The sequence below is a fragment of the Aegilops tauschii genome, chromosome 5 (genome assembly GCF_002575655.3).
Source record: "Aegilops tauschii subsp. strangulata cultivar AL8/78 chromosome 5, Aet v6.0, whole genome shotgun sequence".
NCBI lineage: Eukaryota > Viridiplantae > Streptophyta > Magnoliopsida > Poales > Poaceae > Aegilops > Aegilops tauschii.
This window is the reverse complement of record NC_053039.3, coordinates 547,928,585-547,948,108: the sequence shown is the minus strand read 5'-3', so window position 1 is coordinate 547,948,108 and position 19,524 is coordinate 547,928,585.

The following is a 19,524-nucleotide window of genomic DNA, read 5'->3' as shown; positions in this document are numbered from 1 at the left end:
CTTAGGCGCATACATGACTGCAACTAAGCCCCCGAGTGGGAGGGTTGCTCACCACTCGGTAGGATTTTTCAAACTTAGCCGAGTACTAGACTACAGCTAAGGCCCCGAGTGGGAGGGTTGCTCACCACTCAGTAGGATTTTTCAAACTTCAGCGAGTACTGGACTGCAGCTAAGCCCTTGAGTGGGAGGGTTGCTCACCACTCGGTAGGAATTTTGAAACTTAGGCGAGTACTGGACTGCAGCTAAGCCCCCGAGTGGGAGGGTTGCTCACCACTCGGTAGGATTTTTCAAACTTAGGCGAGTACTGCACTGCATCTAAGCCCCTGAGCTGGAGGCTTGCTCACCACTCGGTAGGATTTTTCAAACTTAGCCGAGTACTGGACTGCAACTAAGCCCTCGAGTGAGAGGCTTTCTCAGCACTTGGTAGGATTTTTTCAAACTTAGGCGAGTACTGGACTGCAGCCAAGCCCCCAAGTGAGAGGCTTGCTCATCACTTGGTAGGATTTTTCAAACTTAGGCGAGTACTGGACTGCAGCTAAGTCCCCGAGTGAGAGGGTTGCTCACCACTCGGTAGGATTATTCAAACTTAGCCGAGTACTGGACTGCAGCTAAGCCCCCGAGGGAGAGGCTTGCTCATCACTCGGTAGGATTTTGCAAAGTTAGGCGAGTACTGGACTGCAGCTAAGCCCCTGAGTGAGAGGCTTGCTCACCACTCGGTAGGATTTTTCAAACTTAGCCGAGTACTGGCTGCAACTAAGCCCTCGAGTGAGAGGCTTTCTCATCACTTGGTAGGATTTTTTCAAACTTAGGCGAGTACTGGACTGCAGCCAAGCCCCCAAGTGAGAGGCTTGCTCATCACTTGGTAGGATTTTTCAAACTTAGGCGAGTACTGGACTGCAGCTAAGTCCCCGAGTGAGAGGCTTGCTCACCACTCGGTAGGATTTTTCAAACTTAGGCGCATACAGGACTGCAACTAAGCCCCCGAGTTGGAGGGTTGCTCACCACTCGGTAGCATTTTTCAAACTTAGCCGAGTACTAGACTACAGCTAAGGCCCCGAGTGGGAGGGTTGCTCACCACTCAGTAGGATTTTTCAAACTTCAGCGAGTACTGGACTGCAGCTAAGCCCTTGAGTGGGAGGGTTGCTCACCACTCGGTAGGAATTTTGAAACTTAGGCGAGTACTGGACTGCAGCTAAGCCCCCGAGTGGGAGGGTTGCTCACCACTCGGTAGGATTTTTAAAACTTAGGCGAGTACTGCACTGCATCTAAGCCCCTGAGCTGGAGGGTTGCTCACCACTCGGTAGGATTTTTCAAACTTAGGCGAGTACTGGACTGCAGCTAAGCCCCCAAGTGAGAGGCTTGCTCATCACTTGGTAGGATTTTTCAAACTTAGGCGACTACTGGACTGCAGCTAAGTCCCCGAGTGAGAGGCTTGCTCACCACTCGGTAGGATTTTTCAAACTTAGCCGAGTACTGGACTGCAGCTAAGCCCCCGAGGGAGAGGCTTGCTCATCACTCGGTAGGATTTTCCAAAGTTAGGCGAGTACTGGACTGCAGCTAAGCCCCTGAGTGAGAGGCTTGCTCACCACTCGGTAGGATTTTTCAAACTTAGGCGAGTACTGGACTGCAGCTAAGCCCCCGAGTGAGAGGCTTGCTCACCACTCGGTAGGATTTTTCAAACTTAGGCGAGTACTGGACTATAGCTAAGCCCCGAGTGGGAGGGTTGCTCACCACTCGGTAGGATTTTTCAACCTTAGGCGAGTACTGGACTGCAGCTAAGCCCCCGAGTGGGAGGGTTGCTCACCACTCGATAGGATTTTTCAAACTTCGGCGAGTACTGGACTGCAGCTAAGCCCCTAAGTGTGAGGGTTGCTCACCACTCGGTAGGATTTTTAAACTTAGGCGAGTACTGGACTGCAGCTAAGCCCCCGAGGGAGAGGCTTGCTCATCACTCGGTAGGATTTTGCAAAGTTAGGCGAGTACTGGACTGCAGCTAAGCCCCTGAGTGAGAGGGTTGCACATCACTCGGTAGGATTTTTCAAACTTAGCCGAGTACTGGCTGCAACTAAGCCCTCGAGTGAGAGGCTTTCTCATCACTTGGTAGGATTTTTTCAAACTTAGGCGAGTACTGGACTGCAGCCAAGCCCCCAAGTGAGAGGCTTGCTCATCACTTGGTAGGATTTTTCAAACTTAGGCGACTACTGGACTGCAGCTAAGTCCCCGAGTGAGAGGCTTGCTCACCACTCGGTAGGATTTTTCAAACTTAGGCGCATACATGACTGCAACTAAGCCCCCGAGTGGGAGGGTTGCTCACCACTCGGTAGGATTTTTCAAACTTAGCCGAGTACTAGACTACAGCTAAGGCCCCGAGTGGGAGGGTTGCTCACCACTCAGTAGGATTTTTCAAACTTCAGCGAGTACTGGACTGCAGCTAAGCCCTTGAGTGGGAGGGTTGCTCACCACTCGGTAGGAATTTTGAAACTTAGGCGAGTACTGGACTGCAGCTAAGCCCCCGAGTGGGAGGGTTGCTCACCACTCGGTAGGATTTTTCAAACTTAGGCGAGTACTGCACTGTATCTAAGCCCCTGAGCTGGAGGCTTGCTCACCACTCGGTAGGATTTTTCAAACTTAGCCGAGTACTGGACTGCAACTAAGCCCTCGAGTGAGAGGCTTTCTCAGCACTTGGTAGGATTTTTTCAAACTTAGGCGAGTACTGGACTGCAGCCAAGCCCCCAAGTGAGAGGCTTGCTCATCACTTGGTAGGATTTTTCAAACTTAGGCGACTACTGGACTGCAGCTAAGTCCCCGAGTGAGAGGCTTGCTCACCACTCGGTAGGATTTTTCAAACTTAGGCGCATACATGACTGCAACTAAGCCCCCGAGTGGGAGGGTTGCTCACCACTCGGTAGGATTTTTCAAACTTAGCCGAGTACTAGACTACAGCTAAGGCCCCGAGTGGGAGGGTTGCTCACCACTCAGTAGGATTTTTCAAACTTCAGCGAGTACTGGACTGCAGCTAAGCCCTTGAGTGGGAGGGTTGCTCACCACTCGGTAGGAATTTTGAAACTTAGGCGAGTACTGGACTGCAGCTAAGCCCCCGAGTGGGAGGGTTGCTCACCACTCGGTAGGATTTTTCAAACTTAGGCGAGTACTGCACTGCATCTAAGCCCCTGAGCTGGAGGCTTGCTCACCACTCGGTAGGATTTTTCAAACTTAGCCGAGTACTGGACTGCAACTAAGCCCTCGAGTGAGAGGCTTTCTCAGCACTTGGTAGGATTTTTTCAAACTTAGGCGAGTACTGGACTGCAGCCAAGCCCCCAAGTGAGAGGCTTGCTCATCACTTGGTAGGATTTTTCAAACTTAGGCGAGTACTGGACTGCAGCTAAGTCCCCGAGTGAGAGGGTTGCTCACCACTCGGTAGGATTATTCAAACTTAGCCGAGTACTGGACTGCAGCTAAGCCCCCGAGGGAGAGGCTTGCTCATCACTCGGTAGGATTTTGCAAAGTTAGGCGAGTACTGGACTGCAGCTAAGCCCCTGAGTGAGAGGCTTGCTCACCACTCGGTAGGATTTTTCAAACTTAGCCGAGTACTGGCTGCAACTAAGCCCTCGAGTGAGAGGCTTTCTCATCACTTGGTAGGATTTTTTCAAACTTAGGCGAGTACTGGACTGCAGCCAAGCCCCCAAGTGAGAGGCTTGCTCATCACTTGGTAGGATTTTTCAAACTTAGGCGAGTACTGGACTGCAGCTAAGTCCCCGAGTGAGAGGCTTGCTCACCACTCGGTAGGATTTTTCAAACTTAGGCGCATACAGGACTGCAACTAAGCCCCCGAGTTGGAGGGTTGCTCACCACTCGGTAGCATTTTTCAAACTTAGCCGAGTACTAGACTACAGCTAAGGCCCCGAGTGGGAGGGTTGCTCACCACTCAGTAGGATTTTTCAAACTTCAGCGAGTACTGGACTGCAGCTAAGCCCTTGAGTGGGAGGGTTGCTCACCACTCGGTAGGAATTTTGAAACTTAGGCGAGTACTGGACTGCAGCTAAGCCCCCGAGTGGGAGGGTTGCTCACCACTCGGTAGGATTTTTAAAACTTAGGCGAGTACTGCACTGCATCTAAGCCCCTGAGCTGGAGGGTTGCTCACCACTCGGTAGGATTTTTCAAACTTAGGCGAGTACTGGACTGCAGCTAAGCCCCCAAGTGAGAGGCTTGCTCATCACTTGGTAGGATTTTTCAAACTTAGGCGACTACTGGACTGCAGCTAAGTCCCCGAGTGAGAGGCTTGCTCACCACTCGGTAGGATTTTTCAAACTTAGCCGAGTACTGGACTGCAGCTAAGCCCCCGAGGGAGAGGCTTGCTCATCACTCGGTAGGATTTTCCAAAGTTAGGCGAGTACTGGACTGCAGCTAAGCCCCTGAGTGAGAGGCTTGCTCACCACTCGGTAGGATTTTTCAAACTTAGGCGAGTACTGGACTGCAGCTAAGCCCCCGAGTGAGAGGCTTGCTCACCACTCGGTAGGATTTTTCAAACTTAGGCGAGTACTGGACTATAGCTAAGCCCCGAGTGGGAGGGTTGCTCACCACTCGGTAGGATTTTTCAACCTTAGGCGAGTACTGGACTGCAGCTAAGCCCCCGAGTGGGAGGGTTGCTCACCACTCGATAGGATTTTTCAAACTTCGGCGAGTACTGGACTGCAGCTAAGCCCCTAAGTGTGAGGGTTGCTCACCACTCGGTAGGATTTTTAAACTTAGGCGAGTACTGGACTGCAGCTAAGCCCCCGAGGGAGAGGCTTGCTCATCACTCGGTAGGATTTTGCAAAGTTAGGCGAGTACTGGACTGCAGCTAAGCCCCTGAGTGAGAGGGTTGCACATCACTCGGTAGGATTTTTCAAACTTAGCCGAGTACTGGCTGCAACTAAGCCCTCGAGTGAGAGGCTTTCTCATCACTTGGTAGGATTTTTTCAAACTTAGGCGAGTACTGGACTGCAGCCAAGCCCCCAAGTGAGAGGCTTGCTCATCACTTGGTAGGATTTTTCAAACTTAGGCGACTACTGGACTGCAGCTAAGTCCCCGAGTGAGAGGCTTGCTCACCACTCGGTAGGATTTTTCAAACTTAGGCGCATACATGACTGCAACTAAGCCCCCGAGTGGGAGGGTTGCTCACCACTCGGTAGGATTTTTCAAACTTAGCCGAGTACTAGACTACAGCTAAGGCCCCGAGTGGGAGGGTTGCTCACCACTCAGTAGGATTTTTCAAACTTCAGCGAGTACTGGACTGCAGCTAAGCCCTTGAGTGGGAGGGTTGCTCACCACTCGGTAGGAATTTTGAAACTTAGGCGAGTACTGGACTGCAGCTAAGCCCCCGAGTGGGAGGGTTGCTCACCACTCGGTAGGATTTTTCAAACTTAGGCGAGTACTGCACTGTATCTAAGCCCCTGAGCTGGAGGCTTGCTCACCACTCGGTAGGATTTTTCAAACTTAGCCGAGTACTGGACTGCAACTAAGCCCTCGAGTGAGAGGCTTTCTCAGCACTTGGTAGGATTTTTTCAAACTTAGGCGAGTACTGGACTGCAGCCAAGCCCCCAAGTGAGAGGCTTGCTCATCACTTGGTAGGATTTTTCAAACTTAGGCGAGTACTGGACTGCAGCTAAGTCCCCGAGTGAGAGGGTTGCTCACCACTCGGTAGGATTATTCAAACTTAGCCGAGTACTGGACTGCAGCTAAGCCCCCGAGGGAGAGGCTTGCTCATCACTCGGTAGGATTTTGCAAAGTTAGGCGAGTACTGGACTGCAGCTAAGCCCCTGAGTGAGAGGCTTGCTCACCACTCGGTAGGATTTTTCAAACTTAGCCGAGTACTGGCTGCAACTAAGCCCTCGAGTGAGAGGCTTTCTCATCACTTGGTAGGATTTTTTCAAACTTAGGCGAGTACTGGACTGCAGCCAAGCCCCCAAGTGAGAGGCTTGCTCATCACTTGGTAGGATTTTTCAAACTTAGGCGAGTACTGGACTGCAGCTAAGTCCCCGAGTGAGAGGCTTGCTCACCACTCGGTAGGATTTTTCAAACTTAGGCGCATACAGGACTGCAACTAAGCCCCCGAGTTGGAGGGTTGCTCACCACTCGGTAGCATTTTTCAAACTTAGCCGAGTACTAGACTACAGCTAAGGCCCCGAGTGGGAGGGTTGCTCACCACTCAGTAGGATTTTTCAAACTTCAGCGAGTACTGGACTGCAGCTAAGCCCTTGAGTGGGAGGGTTGCTCACCACTCGGTAGGAATTTTGAAACTTAGGCGAGTACTGGACTGCAGCTAAGCCCCCGAGTGGGAGGGTTGCTCACCACTCGGTAGGATTTTTAAAACTTAGGCGAGTACTGCACTGCATCTAAGCCCCTGAGCTGGAGGGTTGCTCACCACTCGGTAGGATTTTTCAAACTTAGGCGAGTACTGGACTGCAGCTAAGCCCCCAAGTGAGAGGCTTGCTCATCACTTGGTAGGATTTTTCAAACTTAGGCGACTACTGGACTGCAGCTAAGTCCCCGAGTGAGAGGCTTGCTCACCACTCGGTAGGATTTTTCAAACTTAGCCGAGTACTGGACTGCAGCTAAGCCCCCGAGGGAGAGGCTTGCTCATCACTCGGTAGGATTTTCCAAAGTTAGGCGAGTACTGGACTGCAGCTAAGCCCCTGAGTGAGAGGCTTGCTCACCACTCGGTAGGATTTTTCAAACTTAGGCGAGTACTGGACTGCAGCTAAGCCCCCGAGAGGGAGGGTTGGTCACCACTCGGTAGGATTTTTCAAACTTAGGTGAGTCCTGCACTGCAGCTAAGCCCACGAGTGGGAGGGTTGCTCACCACTCGGTAGGATTTTTCAAACTTAGGCGAGTACTGGACTGCAGCTAAGCCCCCGAGTGAGAGGGTTGCTCACCACTCGATAGGATTTTTCAAACTTAGGCGAGTACTGGACTGCAGCTAAGCCCCCGAGTGAGAGGCTTGCTCATCACTCGGTAGTATTTTTCTAAGTTAGGCGAGTACTGGACTGCGGCTAAGCCCCTGAGTGAGAGGCTTGCTCACCACCCGGTAGGATTTTTCAAACTTAGGCGAGTACTGGACTGCAGGTAAGCCCCCGAGTGAGAGGCTTGCACATCACTCGGTAGGATTTTATCAAACTTAGGCGAGTACTGGACTACAGCTAAGCCGAGGAGTGAGAGGGTTGCTCACCACTCGGTAAGATTGTTCAAACTTAGGCGAGTACTGGACTACAGCTAAGCCCCTGAGTGGGAGGGTTGGTCACCACTCGGTAGGATTTTTATAACTTAGGCGAGTACTGGACTGCAGCTAAGCCCCTGAGTGGGAGGGTTGCTCACCACTCGGTAGGATTTTTCAAACATAGGCGAGTACTGGACTGCAGCTAAGCCCCCGAGTGGGAGGGTTGCTCACCACTCGGTAGGATTTTTCAAACTTAGGCAAGTACTGGACTGCAGCAAAGCCCCCGAGTGGGAGGGTTGCTCACCACTCGGTAGGATTTTTCAAACTTAGGCGAGTACTGGAGTGCAGCTAAGCCCCTGAGTGGGAGGGTTGCTCACCACTCGGTAGGATTTTTCAAACTTAGGCGCATACAGGACTGCAACTAAGCCCCCGAGTGGGAGGGTTGCTCACCACTCGGTAGGATTTTTCAAACTTAGCCGAGTACTAGACTACAGCTAAGGCCCCGAGTGGGAGGGTTGCTCACCACTCAGTAGGATTTTTCAAACTTCAGCGAGTACTGGACTGCAGCTAAGCCCTTGAGTGGGAGGGTTGCTCACCTCTCGGTAGGAATTTTGAAACTTAGGCGAGTACTGGACTGCAGCTAAGCCCCCGAGTGGGAGGGTTGCTCACCACTCGGTAGGATTTTTCAAACTTAGGCGAGTACTGGACTGCAGCTAAGTCCTCGAGTGAGAGGCTTGCTCACCACTCGGTAGGATTTTTCAAACTTAGCCGAGTACTGGACTGCTGCTAAGCCCCCGAGGGAGAGGCTTGCTCATCACTCGGTAGGATTTTGCAAAGTTAGGCGAGTACTGGACTGCAGCTAAGCCCCTGAGTGAGAGGGTTGCACATCACTCGGTAGGATTTTTCAAACTTAGCCGAGTACTGGCTGCAACTAAGCCCTCGAGTGAGAGGCTTTCTCATCACTTGGTAGGATTTTTTCAAACTTAGGCGAGTACTGGACTGCAGCCAAGCCCCCAAGTGAGAGGCTTGCTCATCACTTGGTAGGATTTTTCAAACTTAGGCGAGTACTGGACTACAGCTAAGTCCCCGAGTGAGAGGCTTGCTCACCACTCGGTAGGATTTTTCAAACTTAGGCGCATACAGGACTGCAAGTAAGCCCCCGAGTGGGAGGGTTGCTCACCACTCGGTAGGATTTTTCAAACTTAGCCGAGTACTAGACTACAGCTAAGGCCCCGAGTGGGAGGGATGCTCACCACTCAGTAGGATTTTTCAAACTTCAGCGAGTACTAGACTGCAGCTAAGCCCTTGAGTGGGAGGGTTGCTCACCACTCGGTAGGAATTTTGAAACTTAGGCGAGTACTGGACTGCAGCTAAGCCCCCGAGTGGGAGGGTTGCTCACCACTCGGTAGGATTTTTCTAACTTAGGCGAGTACTGGACTGCAGCTAAGCCCCTTAGTGAGAGGCTTGCTCACCACTCGGTAGGATTTTTCAAACTTAGCTGAGTACTGGACTGCAACTAAGCCCTCGAGTGAGAGGCTTTCTCAGCACTTGGTAGGATTTTTTCAAACTTAGGCGAGTACTGGACTGCAGCCAAGCCCCCAAGTGAGAGGCTTGCTCATCACTTGGTAGGATTTTTCAAACTTAGGCGAGTACTGGACTGCAGCTAAGTCCCCGAGTGAGAGGCTTGCTCACCACTCGGTAGGATTTTTCAAACTTAGGCGAGTACAGGACTGCAGCTATGCCCCCGAGTGGGAGGGTTGCTCACCACTCGGTAGGATTTTTCAAACTTAGGCGAGTACTGGACTGCAGCTAAGCCCCCGAGAGGGAGGGTTGGTCACCACTCGGTAGGATTTTTCAAACTTAGGTGAGTCCTGCACTGCAGCTAAGCCCACGAGTGGGAGGGTTGCTCACCACTCGGTAGGATTTTTCAAACTTAGGCGAGTACTGGACTGCAGCTAAGCCCCCGAGTGAGAGGGTTGCTCACCACTCGATAGGATTTTTCAAACTTAGGCGAGTACTGGACTGCAGCTAAGCCCCCGAGTGAGAGGCTTGCTCATCACTCGGTAGTATTTTTCTAAGTTAGGCGAGTACTGGACTGCGGCTAAGCCCCTGAGTGAGAGGCTTGCTCACCACCCGGTAGGATTTTTCAAACTTAGGCGAGTACTGGACTGCAGGTAAGCCCCCGAGTGAGAGGCTTGCACATCACTCGGTAGGATTTTATCAAACTTAGGCGAGTACTGGACTACAGCTAAGCCGAGGAGTGAGAGGGTTGCTCACCACTCGGTAAGATTGTTCAAACTTAGGCGAGTACTGGACTACAGCTAAGCCCCTGAGTGGGAGGGTTGGTCACCACTCGGTAGGATTTTTATAACTTAGGCGAGTACTGGACTGCAGCTAAGCCCCTGAGTGGGAGGGTTGCTCACCACTCGGTAGGATTTTTCAAACATAGGCGAGTACTGGACTGCAGCTAAGCCCCCGAGTGGGAGGGTTGCTCACCACTCGGTAGGATTTTTCAAACTTAGGCAAGTACTGGACTGCAGCAAAGCCCCCGAGTGGGAGGGTTGCTCACCACTCGGTAGGATTTTTCAAACTTAGGCGAGTACTGGAGTGCAGCTAAGCCCCTGAGTGGGAGGGTTGCTCACCACTCGGTAGGATTTTTCAAACTTAGGCGCATACAGGACTGCAACTAAGCCCCCGAGTGGGAGGGTTGCTCACCACTCGGTAGGATTTTTCAAACTTAGCCGAGTACTAGACTACAGCTAAGGCCCCGAGTGGGAGGGTTGCTCACCACTCAGTAGGATTTTTCAAACTTCAGCGAGTACTGGACTGCAGCTAAGCCCTTGAGTGGGAGGGTTGCTCACCTCTCGGTAGGAATTTTGAAACTTAGGCGAGTACTGGACTGCAGCTAAGCCCCCGAGTGGGAGGGTTGCTCACCACTCGGTAGGATTTTTCAAACTTAGGCGAGTACTGGACTGCAGCTAAGTCCTCGAGTGAGAGGCTTGCTCACCACTCGGTAGGATTTTTCAAACTTAGCCGAGTACTGGACTGCTGCTAAGCCCCCGAGGGAGAGGCTTGCTCATCACTCGGTAGGATTTTGCAAAGTTAGGCGAGTACTGGACTGCAGCTAAGCCCCTGAGTGAGAGGGTTGCACATCACTCGGTAGGATTTTTCAAACTTAGCCGAGTACTGGCTGCAACTAAGCCCTCGAGTGAGAGGCTTTCTCATCACTTGGTAGGATTTTTTCAAACTTAGGCGAGTACTGGACTGCAGCCAAGCCCCCAAGTGAGAGGCTTGCTCATCACTTGGTAGGATTTTTCAAACTTAGGCGAGTACTGGACTACAGCTAAGTCCCCGAGTGAGAGGCTTGCTCACCACTCGGTAGGATTTTTCAAACTTAGGCGCATACAGGACTGCAAGTAAGCCCCCGAGTGGGAGGGTTGCTCACCACTCGGTAGGATTTTTCAAACTTAGCCGAGTACTAGACTACAGCTAAGGCCCCGAGTGGGAGGGATGCTCACCACTCAGTAGGATTTTTCAAACTTCAGCGAGTACTAGACTGCAGCTAAGCCCTTGAGTGGGAGGGTTGCTCACCACTCGGTAGGAATTTTGAAACTTAGGCGAGTACTGGACTGCAGCTAAGCCCCCGAGTGGGAGGGTTGCTCACCACTCGGTAGGATTTTTCTAACTTAGGCGAGTACTGGACTGCAGCTAAGCCCCTTAGTGAGAGGCTTGCTCACCACTCGGTAGGATTTTTCAAACTTAGCTGAGTACTGGACTGCAACTAAGCCCTCGAGTGAGAGGCTTTCTCAGCACTTGGTAGGATTTTTTCAAACTTAGGCGAGTACTGGACTGCAGCCAAGCCCCCAAGTGAGAGGCTTGCTCATCACTTGGTAGGATTTTTCAAACTTAGGCGAGTACTGGACTGCAGCTAAGTCCCCGAGTGAGAGGCTTGCTCACCACTCGGTAGGATTTTTCAAACTTAGGCGAGTACAGGACTGCAGCTATGCCCCCGAGTGGGAGGGTTGCTCACCACTCGGTAGGATTTTTCAAACTTAGCCGAGTACTAGACTGCAGCTAAGGCCCCGAGTGGGAGGGTTGCTCACCACTTAGTAGGATTTTTTAAACTTCAGCGAGTACTGGACTGCACCTAAGCCCTTGAGTCGGAGGGTTGCTCACCACTCGGTAGGAATTTTGAAACTTAGGCGAGTACTGGACTGCAGCTAAGCCCCCGAGTGGGAGGGTTGCTCACCACTCGGTAGGATTTTTCAAACTTAGGCGAGTACTGCACTGCATCTAAGCCCCTGAGCTGGAGGGTTGCTCACCACTCGGTAGGATTTTTCAAACTTAGGCGAGTACTGGATTGCAGCTAAGCCCCCGAGTGGGAGGGTTGCTCACCACTCGGTCGGATTTTTCAAACTTAGGCGAGTACTGCACTGCATCTAAGCCCCCGAGTGGGAGGGTTGCTTACCACTCGGTAGGGTTTTCAAACTTATGCGAGTACTGGACTGCGGCTAAGCCGCCGAGTGAGAGGCTTGCTCACCACTCGGTAGGATTTTTCAAACTTAGGCGAGTACTGGACTGCAGCTAACCCCCGAGTGAGAGGCTTGCTCATCACTCGGTAGGATTTTTCAAAGTTAGGCGAGTACTGGACTGCAGCTAAGCCCCTGAGTGAGAGGCTTGCTCACCACTCGGTAGGATTTTTCAAACTTAGGCGAGTACTGGACTGCAGCTAAGCCCCCGAGTGAGAGGCTTTCTCATCAGTTGGTAGGATTTTTTCAAACTTAGGTGAGTACTGGACTGCAGCTAAGCCCCCGAGTGAGAGGCTTGCTCAACACTTGGTAGGATTTTTAAAACTTAGGCGAGTACTGGACTGCAGCTAAGCCCCCGAGTGAGAGGGTTGCTCACCACTCGGTAGGATTTTTCAAACTTAGGCGGGTACTGCACTGCATCTAACCCCCCGAGTGGGAGGGTTGCCCACCACTCGGTAGGATTTTTCAAACTTCGGCGAGTACTGGACTGCATCTAAGCCCCCGAGTGGGAGGGTTGCTCACCACTCGGTAGGATTTTTCAAACTTAGGCGAGTACTGGACTGCAGCTAAGCCCCCGAGTGAGAGGGTTGCTAACCACTCGGTAGGATTTTTCAAACTTAGGCGAGTACTGGACTGCAGCTAAGCCCCCGAGTGAGAGGCTTGCTCATCACTCGGTAGTATTTTTCAAAGTTAGGCGAGTACTGGACTGCAGCTAAGCCAACGAGTGGGAGGGTTGCTCACCACTCGATAGGATTTTTCAAACTTCGGCGAGTACTGGACTGCAGCTAAGCCCCTAAGTGTGAGGGTTGCTCACCACTCGGTAGGATTTTTAAACTTAGGCGAGTACTGGACTGCAGCTAAGCCCCCGAGTGAGAGGGTTGCTCACCACTCGGTAGGATTTTTAAACTTAGGCGAGTACTGGACTGCAGCTAAGCCCCCGAGTGAGAGGCTTGCTCACCACTCGGTAGGATTTTTCAAACTTAGGCGAGTACTGGACTACAGCTAAGCCGAGGAGTGAGAGGGTTGCTCACCACTGGGTAGGATTTTTCAAACTTAGGCGAGTACTGGACTGCAGCTAAGCCCCCGAGTGGGAGGGTTGCTCACCACTCGGTAGGATTTTTCAAACTTAGGCGAGTACTGGACTGCAGCTAAGCCCCTGAGTGAGAGGCTTGCTCACCACTCGGTAGGATTTTTCAAACTTAGGCGAGTACTGGACTGCAGCTAAGCCCCCGAGTGGGAGGGTTGGTCACCACTCGGTAGGATTTTTCAAACTTAGGTGAGTCCTGCACTGCAGCTAAGCCCACGAGTGGGAGGGTTGCTCACCACTCGGTAGGATTTTTCAAACTTAGGCGAGTACTGGACTGCAGCTAAGCCCCCGAGTGAGAGGCTTGCTCATCACTCGGTAGTATTTTTCTAAGTTAGGCGAGTACTGGACTGGAGCTAAGCCCCTGAGTGAGAGGCTTGCTCACCACCCGGTAGGATTTTTCAAACTTAGGCGAGTACTGGACTGCAGCTAAGCCCCCGAGTGAGAGGCTTGCACATCACTCGGTAGGATTTTATCAAACTTAGGCGAGTACTGGACTACAGCTAAGCCGAGGAGTGAGAGGGTTGCTCACCACTCGGTAAGATTGTTCAAACTTAGGCGAGTACTGGATTACAGCTAAGCCCCTGAGTGGGAGGGTTGGTCACCACTCGGTAGGATTTTTATAACTTAGGCGAGTACTGGACTGCAGCTAAGCCCCTGAGTGGGAGGGTTGCTCACCACTCGGTAGGATTTTTCAAACTTAGCCGAGTACTGGACTGCAGCTAAGCCCCCGAGTGGGAGGGTTGCTCACCACTCGGTAGGATTTTTCAAACTTAGGCAAGTACTGGACTGCAGCAAAGCCCCCGAGTGGGAGGGTTGCTCACCACTCGGTAGGATTTTTCAAACATAGGCGAGTACTGGAGTGCAGCTAAGCCCCTGAGTGGGAGGGTTGCTCACCACTCGGTAGGATTTTTCAAACTTAGGCGCATACAGGACTGCAACTAAGCCCCCGAGTGGGAGGGTTGCTCACCACTCGGTAGGATTTTTCAAACTTAGCCGAGTACTAGACTACAGCTAAGGCCCCGAGTGGGAGGGTTGCTCACCACTCAGTAGGATTTTTCAAACTTCAGCGAGTACTGGACTGCAGCTAAGCCCTTGAGTGGGAGGGATGCTCACCTCTCGGTAGGAATTTTGAAACTTAGGCGAGTACTGGACTGCAGCTAAGCCCCCGAGTGGGAGGGTTGCTCACCACTCGGTAGGATTTTTCAAACTTAGGCGAGTACTGGACTGCAGCTAAGTCCCCGAGTGAGAGGCTTGCTCACCACTCGGTAGGATTTTTCAAACTTAGCCGAGTACTGGACTGCTGCTAAGCCCCCGAGGGAGAGGCTTGCTCATCACTCGGTAGGCTTTTGCAAAGTTAGGCGAGTACTGGACTGCAGCTAAGCCCCTGAGTGAGAGGCTTGCTCACCACTCGGTAGGATTTTTCAAACTTAGCCTAGTACTGGCTGCAACTAAGCCCTCGAGTGAGAGGCTTTCTCATCACTTGGTAGGATTTTTTCAAACTTAGGCGAGTACTGGACTGCAGCCAAGCCCCCAAGTGAGAGGCTTGCTCATCACTTGGTAGGATTTTTCAAACTTAGGCGAGTACTCGACTGCAGCTAAGCCCCCGAGTGAGAGGCTTTCTCATCAGTTGGTAGGATTTTTTCAAACTTAGGTGAGTACTGGACTGCAGCTAAGCCCCCGAGTGAGAGGCTTGCTCAACACTTGATAGGATTTTTAAAACTTAGGCGAGTACTGGACTGCAGCTAAGCCCCCGAGTGAGAGGGTTGCTCACCACTCGGTAGGATTTTTCAAACTTAGGCGGGTACTGCACTGCATCTAACCCCCCGAGTGGGAGGGTTGCCCACCACTCGGTAGGATTTTTCAAACTTCGGCGAGTACTGGACTGCATCTAAGCCCCCGAGTGGGAGGGTTGCTCACCACTCGGTAGGATTTTTCAAACTTAGGCGAGTACTGGACTGCAGCTAAGCCCCCGAGTGAGAGGGTTGCTAACCACTCGGTAGGATTTTTCAAACTTAGGCGAGTACTGGACTGCAGCTAAGCCCCCGAGTGAGAGGCTTGCTCATCACTCGGTAGTATTTTTCAAAGTTAGGCGAGTACTGGACTGCAGCTAAGCCCCCCGAGTGGGAGGGTTGCTCACCACTCGATAGGATTTTTCAAACTTCGGCGAGTACTGGACTGCAGCTAAGCCCCTAAGTGTGAGGGTTGCTCACCACTCGGTAGGATTTTTAAACTTAGGCGAGTACTGGAGTGCAGCTAAGCCCCCGAGTGAGAGGGTTGCTCACCACTCGGTAGGATTTTTAAACTTAGGCGAGTACTGGACTGCAGCTAAGCCCCCGAGTGAGAGGCTTGCTCACCACTCGGTAGGATTTTTCAAACTTAGGCGAGTACTGGACTACAGCTAAGCCGAGGAGTGAGAGGGTTGCTCACCACTGGGTAGGATTTTTCAAACTTAGGCGAGTACTGGACTGCAGCTAAGCCCCCGAGTGGGAGGGTTGCTCACCACTCGGTAGGATTTTTCAAACTTAGGCGAGTACTGGACTGCAGCTAAGCCCCTGAGTGAGAGGCTTGCTCACCACTCGGTAGGATTTTTCAAACTTAGGCGAGTACTGGACTGCAGCTAAGCCCCCGAGTGGGAGGGTTGGTCACCACTCGGTAGGATTTTTCAAACTTAGGTGAGTCCTGCACTGCAGCTAAGCCCACGAGTGGGAGGGTTGCTCACCACTCGGTAGGATTTTTCAAACTTAGGCGAGTACTGGACTGCAGCTAAGCCCCCGAGTGAGAGGGTTGCTCACCACTCGGTAGGATTTTTCAAACTTAGGCGAGTACTGGACTGCAGCTAAGCCCCCGAGTGAGAGGCTTGCTCATCACTCGGTAGTATTTTTCTAAGTTAGGCGAGTACTGGACTGCAGCTAAGCCCCTGAGTGAGAGGCTTGCTCACCACCCGGTAGGATTTTTCAAACTTAGGCGAGTACTGGACTGCAGCTAAGCCCCCGAGTGAGAGGCTTGCACATCACTCGGTAGGATTTTATCAAACTTAGGCGAGTACTGGACTACAGCTAAGCCGAGGAATGAGAGGGTTGCTCACCACTCGGTAAGATTGTTCAAACTTAGGCGAGTACTGGATTACAGCTAAGCCCCTGAGTGGGAGGGTTGGTCACCACTCGGTAGGATTTTTATAACTTAGGCGAGTACTGGACTGCAGCTAAGCCCCTGAGTGGGAGGGTTGCTCACCACTCGGTAGGATTTTTCAAACTTAGGCGAGTACTGGACTGCAGCTAAGCCCCCGAGTGGGAGGGTTGCTCACCACTCGGTAGGATTTTTCAAACTTAGGCAAGTACTGGACTGCAGCAAAGCCCCCGAGTGGGAGGGTTGCTCACCACTCGGTAGGATTTTTCAAACTTAGGCGAGTACTGGAGTGCAGCTAAGCCCCTGAGTGGGAGGGTTGCTCACCACTCGGTAGGATTTTTCAAACTTAGGCGCATACAGGACTGCAACTAAGCCCCCGAGTGGGAGGGTTGCTCACCACTCGGTAGGATTTTTCAAACTTAGCCGAGTACTAGACTACAGCTAAGGCCCCGAGTGGGAGGGTTGCTCACCACTCAGTAGGATTTTTCAAACTTCAGCGAGTACTGGACTGCAGCTAAGCCCTTGAGTGGGAGGGTTGCTCACCTCTCGGTAGGAATTTTGAAACTTAGGCGAGTACTGGACTGCAGCTAAGCCCCCGAGTGGGAGGGTTGCTCACCACTCGGTAGGATTTTTCAAACTTAGGCGAGTACTGGACTGCAGCTAAGTCCCCGAGTGAGAGGCTTGCTCACCACTCGGTAGGATTTTTCAAACTTAGCCGAGTACTGGACTGCTGCTAAGCCCCCGAGGGAGAGGCTTGCTCATCACTCGGTAGGATTTTGCAAAGTTAGGCGAGTACTGGACTGCAGCTAAGCCCCTGAGTGAGAGGCTTGCTCACCACTCGGTAGGATTTTTCAAACTTAGCCGAGTACTGGCTGCAACTAAGCCCTCGAGTGAGAGGCTTTCTCATCACTTGGTAGGATTTTTTCAAACTTAGGCGAGTACTGGACTGCAGCCAAGCCCCCAAGTGAGAGGCTTGCTCATCACTTGGTAGGATTTTTCAAACTTAGGCGAGTACTGGACTGCAGCTAAGTCCCCGAGTGAGAGGCTTGCTCACCACTCGGTAGGATTTTTCAAACTTAGGCGAGTACAGGACTGCAGCTATGCCCCCGAGTGGGAGGGTTGCTCACCACTCGGTAGGATTTTTCAAACTTAGCCGAGTACTAGACTGCAGCTAAGGCCCCGAGTCGGAGGGTTGCTCACCACACAGTAGGATTTTTCAAACTTCAGCGAGTACTGGACTGCACCTAAGCCCTTGAGTGGGAGGGTTGCTCACCACTCGGTAGGAATTTTGAAACTTAGGCGAGTACTGGACTGCAGCTAAGCCCCCGAGTGGGAGGGTTGCTCACCACTCGGTAGGATTTTTCAAACTTAGGCGAGTACTGCACTGCATCTAAGCCCCTGAGCTGGAGGGTTGCTCACCACTCGGTAGGGTTTTTCAAACTTAGGCGAGTACTGGATTGCAGCTAAGCCCCCGAGTGGGAGGTTTGCTCACCACTCGGTAGGATTTTTCAAACTTAGGTGAGTACTGCACTGCAGCTAAGCCCCCGAGTGGGAGGGTTGCTCACCACTCGGTAGGATTTTTCAAACTTAGGCGAGTACTGGACTGCAGCTAAGCCCCCGAGTGAGAGGCTTGCTCATCACTCGGTAGTATTTTTCTAAGTTAGGCGAGTACTGGACTGCAGCTAAGCCCCTGAGTGAGAGGCTTGCTCACCACCCGGTAGGATTTTTCAAACTTAGGCGAGTACTGGACTGCAGCTAAGCCCCCGAGTGAGAGGCTTGCACATCACTCGGTAGGATTTTATCAAACTTAGGCGAGTACTGGACTACAGCTAAGCCGAGGAATGAGAGGGTTGCTCACCACTCGGTAAGATTGTTCAAACTTAGGCGAGTACTGGATTACAGCTAAGCCCCTGAGTGGGAGGGTTGGTCACCACTCGGTAGGATTTTTATAACTTAGGCGAGTACTGGACTGCAGCTAAGCCCCTGAGTGGGAGGGTTGCTCACCACTCGGTAGGATTTTTCAAACTTAGGCGAGTACTGGACTGCAGCTAAGCCCCCGAGTGGGAGGGTTGCTCACCACTCGGTAGGATTTTTCAAACTTAGGCAAGTACTGGACTGCAGCAAAGCCCCCGAGTGGGAGGGTTGCTCACCACTCGGTAGGATTTTTCAAACTTAGGCGAGTACTGGAGTGCAGCTAAGCCCCTGAGTGGGAGGGTTGCTCACCACTCGGTAGGATTTTTCAAACTTAGGCGCATACAGGACTGCAACTAAGCCCCCGAGTGGGAGGGTTGCTCACCACTCGGTAGGATTTTTCAAACTTAGCCGAGTACTAGACTACAGCTAAGGCCCCGAGTGGGAGGGTTGCTCACCACTCAGTAGGATTTTTCAAACTTCAGCGAGTACTGGACTGCAGCTAAGCCCTTGAGTGGGAGGGTTGCTCACCTCTCGGTAGGAATTTTGAAACTTAGGCGAGTACTGGACTGCAGCTAAGCCCCCGAGTGGGAGGGTTGCTCACCACTCGGTAGGATTTTTCAAACTTAGGCGAGTACTGGACTGCAGCTAAGTCCCCGAGTGAGAGGCTTGCTCACCACTCGGTAGGATTTTTCAAACTTAGCCGAGTACTGGACTGCTGCTAAGCCCCCGAGGGAGAGGCTTGCTCATCACTCGGTAGGATTTTGCAAAGTTAGGCGAGTACTGGACTGCAGCTAAGCCCCTGAGTGAGAGGCTTGCTCACCACTCGGTAGTATTTTTCAAACTTAGCCGAGTACTGGCTGCAACTAAGCCCTCGAGTGAGAGGCTTTCTCATCACTTGGTAGGATTTTTTCAAACTTAGGCGAGTACTGGACTGCAGCCAAGCCCCCAAGTGAGAGGCTTGCTCATCACTTGGTAGGATTTTTCAAACTTAGGCGAGTACTGGACTGCAGCTAAGTCCCCGAGTGAGAGGCTTGCTCACCACTCGGTAGGATTTTTCAAACTTAGGCGAGTACAGGACTGCAGCTATGCCCCCGAGTGGGAGGGTTGCTCACCACTCGGTAGGATTTTTCAAACTTAGCCGAGTACTAGACTGCAGCTAAGGCCCCGAGTCGGAGGGTTGCTCACCACACAGTAGGATTTTTCAAACTTCAGCGAGTACTGGACTGCACCTAAGCCCTTGAGTGGGAGGGTTGCTCACCACTCGGTAGGAATTTTGAAACTTAGGCGAGTACTGGACTGCAGCTAAGCCCCCGAGTGGGAGGGTTGCTCACCACTCGGTAGGATTTTTCAAACTTAGGCGAGTACTGCACTGCATCTAAGCCCCTGAGCTGGAGGGTTGCTCACCACTCGGTAGGGTTTTTCAAACTTAGGCGAGTACTGGATTGCAGCTAAGCCCCCGAGTGGGAGGTTTGCTCACCACTCGGTAGGATTTTTCAAACTTAGGCGAGTACTGCACTGCATCTAAGCCCCCGAGTGGGAGGGTTGCTCACCACTCGGTAGGGTTTTCAAACTTATGCGAGTACTGGACTGCGGCTAAGCCGCCGAGTGAGAGGCTTGCTCACCACTCAGTAGGATTTTTCAAACTTAGGCGAGTACTGGACTGCAGCTAAGCC